Below are 5,377 nucleotides of genomic sequence, written 5' to 3' on the forward strand. Positions count from 1 at the left end.
CTTGCTGCCCAGGCGGGTCTCAAACCCGCGGGCTCAGGCAATCCACTCACCTCAGCCTCCCAAAGGCGCGGGATTACAGGCTGAGACACCGAGCCCAGCTAGTATTTTTTACATTTGCAAAATTGTATTTCATTTTATTGCCACATTATTATAACATAATTAAATAATTTATTTATTATAGACATAAATATATTTTCTGAACTATCAGAGAGTAAGATGCACATATCATGCCGTTTTACCATCAAATTGGGAGGTATTTCAATTGTATCTCCTAAGAACAAAGACATTTTCTTACATAGCACAGTATAATCACTAACTTTGGCAAACTTAACAATTAAACAATATTTTAATATAATGCTCTTTTCTTTTTTCTTAAATTTTAGCAAAAAAAAGTCCTCTAGGATGTTTTTCTGCTTCCAGTACAAAATCCAGTGCATGTACTGCATTTAACCGTCATGTCTACCTAGACTCATCTAATCTGGAACAGCTTTCCTTCACTGAATACCTTTTGTTTAGTTTTGCTTGACATGGGGTCTTGCTATGTTGCCCAGGATGGTCTTGAGCTCCTGGGCTCAAGCAATCCACCTCCTTAGCCACCCAAGTAGCTGGGACTATAGGTACATATCGACACACTGGACTTCTGCTAAATATCTTTTAAACTATCTTATCATGACATGGTATTCAGTAAGATAAGATTTTAAAAGTTGAGCTCTTAAACTACACAGGGATATTACATTAAAAAAAGAAGTTCAGTGGAAAGTTCAAAGAAGACTTTGATAAAAATATATAAGCTAGCTGGGCTTAGTGGCTCAGCCTGTAATCCCAGCGGCTGAGGCAAGTGGATTGCCTGAGCCTGCAGGTTCAAGACCAGCCCCGACAGCTTGACGAGACCTCATCTCTACAGTAAATAAATAAATAAATAAGCTGGGCATGGTAGCACGCACCTGTAGTTCTGGCTACTTGGAAGGCTGAGGTGGAAGGATGGCCGGAGTGAGTGAGCCACTGCCCTCCAGCCTGGGCAACAGAGTGAGACTCCAACTCAAAAATAAATAAATAAATAAATAAATATATGTATATATATTTTATATATAAGCCTTCCTATTCAAGAGTAGCTTTTTAGTATACAGTAATACATTTTAAAACTTAATAAGGCCAGCGCGGTGGCTCAAATCTGTAATTCCAGCACTATGGGAGCTTGAGGCGAGAGGACTGCCTAAGCTCAGGGGTTTGAGAAGTGTCTGGGCAACTTGGTGAGATCTTATTTCTACAATATATCAAAAAATAAGCCAAGTGTGGTAGCACGCACCTGTACTTCCAGCTACTTAGAAGGCTAAGGCAGAAGGATCACCTGAGCCCAGCAGGTCAAGGCTGCAGTGGCCATGAGCGTGCCACTGCACTCCAGTCTGGGTGACAGAGTGAGACTTCAATTAAAAAAAAAACCCAAAAACCAAAATGTAATAATAAGGAGACTTCTATGTTTCTTGGAGATTGGTAATTCTTAGATTAGTGGCTTATTTTATCTCTTATGATTAAATAAATATATATAATAAATTATATATTATAAACTTGTATAAATTTGTATTATATATACAATAATACAGACAAATCTGGCCAATAATTTGATGGCTATCTGTAAAGTATGGATCTAGAGAAAATTACTATTTTCATCAAAATTCTCTCCTCTAGTTAACAAAACACCCAATCCCAATAAGCAACCCTTCAAAGAAACTGGAGTGGCTGTGCTCATGTACAGATAAAACTGACACTGGAACTAGAACCTACCTTGTTTTTTTACTCAACAAACATTCACTGTGTGCCGACCATGTGCCAGGCCAATGCTAGCTGTGGGGGATCCAGTGGTGGACAGAAAAAGCACTGCACCCACTCTTAGGAAACAGAATTTAGCAAACCACCAAGACTCCAGCTTTAAGCCAGGAAAGGTATTATTTTTCCCTGCTTTGCAAATGAAGCATTCCAAGTTTTGAACAGGCCCCAAGTTATCTAACTAATAAGTATTCTAGAGGAACAAGGAAGGTAAATACCCAAATCATGGTCTTCTGTCTTCTAACCTGTCTATGTCTGACCACAGAAGAGTTCCTTAACAATATCCTTTAAACCTATTGATTCTAAAGGGACAGTACACCTTCAACTTCAATGTACTACTTTTGTTTCACTGATTCAGTCATCAATTGGCTTACAAATAATATATTCATACTTTTAATTAAAACACAAAAATAACAAGTAATCAACATACATTAGAAAAAAAAACTATACAAAAGGCATATACAGTCTTTTAGGTACTTAGGATTTGTAACATTAAAATCTGGTAAAAACTGAGAATATCATATAATTTTTCTTTCTACATATTCCCATTTACATTCATTATTTTAAAAATAGGAGAATCCATTTTTTCCTGATTTATTTTCTATTTCAAAACAGTAACACAAAGTTAATCTAATTAGAATATGTGTTACACTTTCCAGGAAAGAATATATATAAATAAGTCACTGAGAGTTGACACCAACTTTTACCTCTTTCTAACTTGTCCCAATTCATCAATTAAACCTCAGCACTCAAATCTATAAGTACTTGTTCAGCCACAAAGAGCAAGGATCAGCTAATTTATTCTGTAAAGGGCCATACAGCAAATAATTTTCACTTTTTGGACCCAAATGTCTCTCTACAGTCATGTGTTTAATGACAGGAATATGTTCTGAGTAATGCATCATTAGGCAATTTCATCACTGTGCGATGAACCTAGATGGGGTAGCCTACTACACACCGAGGCTACACAGGTTATATAGCCTATTGCTCCTAGGCTACAAACCTGTACAGCATGTAAATGTAGTGAATACTGGCAGCTTTAACATAATGGCAAATATTTGTGTATCTAAACATAGAAAAGATAATGGATTGTGCTATGACATAATGACTACCACACAGGAATTTTTCAGCTCCATTATAATCTTTGGGGACGGCTGTCATATATCCGGTCTGTTGTTGATTTAAACGTTGTTATGCAGGGCATGACTACTTAGCTGCCATTACGCCCTGAAGGCAGTTATACATAATCTTTAAAACAGAGTGTCTATGTTCAAATAAAGCTTTGTTCATGAATACTGAAATCTAAATTTCATATGACTTTCACGTGTCACAAATTAGTATTCTCTGATATTTTTTCAACCATTTAGAAATGCAAACACTACTCTTAGACCATGGGTGTTACAAAAGCAGGTAGCAGGCTGAATTTGGTAGTGTGCAGACCCCTGATGGAGACCCACTTGCAAGCCAAAGCTGCAATATGTGACTGGACCTTCTGTGCCTCAATCAAGAGGCATTTTATTTCTAACCCTAAGACCCTACAGGAAAAAAATAATTCTTATTCCACTTTCAGCCATTTGCAAATCATGTCCCATGACCTTAGAAGATAGCAAGTTGCAATTCCTACTTTTAAGCAGCAATGTGACGATTTCAACTTTTCCACTCCTCCTAAGAATAAAAAATCTAATGATAAAAGCTGTCAGGGGAAGTAGCAGATCGTGCGCCAAGTATTTGTCTAATTCCTTAATTCCTTGTCCTGATCTACCAGGAGGCTGTAAATCCCACCCCAGTATGATTAAGGGAAAAACAAAGATGTCATACCTCTGAGCTCAAAATGAAGATTGAAGGTGTCTAGTGAAATTTATGGAGTTCTAAAGATTCATCTAAGAAGACTGAAGAATTTCTCAAAGGCATCTTACAGTGTGACAGAATCAGCTTCGGAGTTTCAGCAGCTTTACAGGAAAAAACAAAATAAAAATTCTGTAAAAACTAGGTCAGTTGCTGAAATAATGCTAACCAAATTCTGAGTAACATTACCTTCAGTATTTTTTTTTCATCAATGTATACAACATTTATTGGAAGCCTCCCCTACATGCCAAGCATTGATAGAATGCAGCAATGAACACGTCAGATCTCTTCAATCCCTCTGGGAACTCAGTCTGTAGGGCAACTGCAAATGGGATAACAAGTATGAAAAATCATGACGGAAAGCATGAGAGACACAAACCAGTCTGCTGGGATTTTGCTAGTAAATGTCCCCTAAAGGAACAAGCATGTATGTGATCTAGGCAAAGAGAACATGTTTTGTCCGAAGGGAACAGGTTTGTTAAAAGGGCTAGACATATATGAGAGTAGGATATTTGTATGGAAGTAAAAGAAGTCCAGTGTGAAAACTGAGATGAGAAAGGGTATTATTCCCTGGGATAAGATGGGCAAAGAAAGAAAGCAAAGAGAGAATCAATTTGCCCTGAATCACACAGGCCAAAAGGCAGAGCCCATTTTAAACCATCTCCATTTCACTGCAATACACTAGCCATTCTGACACTCTGGGAAGGCGTCCTAGACAGGAATTACAGAGTTTTGCAAGAGCCCAAAGGAGGACTGCCCTGGGCCAACAACCAGTCTCCCTGAAGATGAATGAAGAATCAACTGACCATCAGGGGCCCAGCATGCAGAATAATGAGGGAGGAAAAGACAGTCTCAGAAAAATTTTCAATTACTAATTAATAACTAGCAAGCACTTTACTAGGTATAACGTCCTGCTTTAAATGCTTTACATGTATTAATTCAATCCTCACAACATCCCTATGAGGTAGGTGCTTTTTTATCCTATTTATCCAATGTGATTTTAATGAGTCTAATCATGGCTCTTGGTTTTCTTTTATTAACAACTAAAATTCTCAGAAATGGTAACAACGCTTTTGAACAAAAGATTAAAAGCATTTTAACTATCCTTCTATCATAAAAGTACTATCTTAAACATTAATAAAAGCATAAGACTTTACAATATTAATTTGCCTATTTTTTCTAACTTAATAGGTTTGTTTCAGGTTCACAGCAAAAAACTGAGTACAAAAACTCCCTGCCTCCACACATGCACAGCTTTCTCCATAGTCACCAGTCCCCACCAGAGTGGTACATGCATTAAAATAGAATTACTTATATCCTTATCACCTCAAATCCATAATTTTTATCAAGGTTCACTATTGGTACTATACATTTCATGGGTTTGGGCAAACATAATGACATGTACCCATTATATCTTAATTTCACTGCCCTAAAAATCCTGTGAGCCATATATTCCTCCTTCCCAACCCCTATTATCACTTGTCTTCTTATTGTCTCCATAATTTTGCTTTGCCCAGAATGTCATAAAGTTGATCATACAATATGTAGTATTTCAGATAGGCTTCTTTCACTTAGTAATAAGCATCTAAGGTTCCTTCCATGAGTTTTTATGGCTTGATGGCTCATTTCTTTTGGGCAATGAATAATATTCCATTGTCTGGATGTACCACAGTTTATTCATCCACTCACCTAATGAAAGACATCTTGG

General features: G+C 37.2%; 1 protein-coding gene across 2 annotated transcripts in view; it reads right to left on the reverse strand.

Moving 5' to 3' along the window:
• CLOCK (clock circadian regulator) overlaps positions 1 to 3,989 on the reverse strand; it is an 88,948-nt gene extending 84,959 nt beyond the window's left edge. For both annotated transcript variants that reach the window (XM_021707436.1, XM_008047831.2), the window contains exons 1-2: positions 3,859 to 3,989; positions 3,643 to 3,773 (exon numbers count right to left, since the gene is read on the reverse strand). The gene's annotated coding sequence lies outside the window, so the exon portion shown is untranslated. The remainder of the gene's footprint in view (positions 1 to 3,642; positions 3,774 to 3,858) is intronic.
• Positions 3,990 to 5,377: the final 1,388 nt, after the last annotated feature.

Source organism: Carlito syrichta, unplaced genomic scaffold (assembly GCF_000164805.1).
Source record: "Carlito syrichta isolate Samal-C Ts95f unplaced genomic scaffold, Tarsius_syrichta-2.0.1 Scaffold117951, whole genome shotgun sequence".
Classification (NCBI taxonomy): domain Eukaryota; kingdom Metazoa; phylum Chordata; class Mammalia; order Primates; family Tarsiidae; genus Carlito; species Carlito syrichta.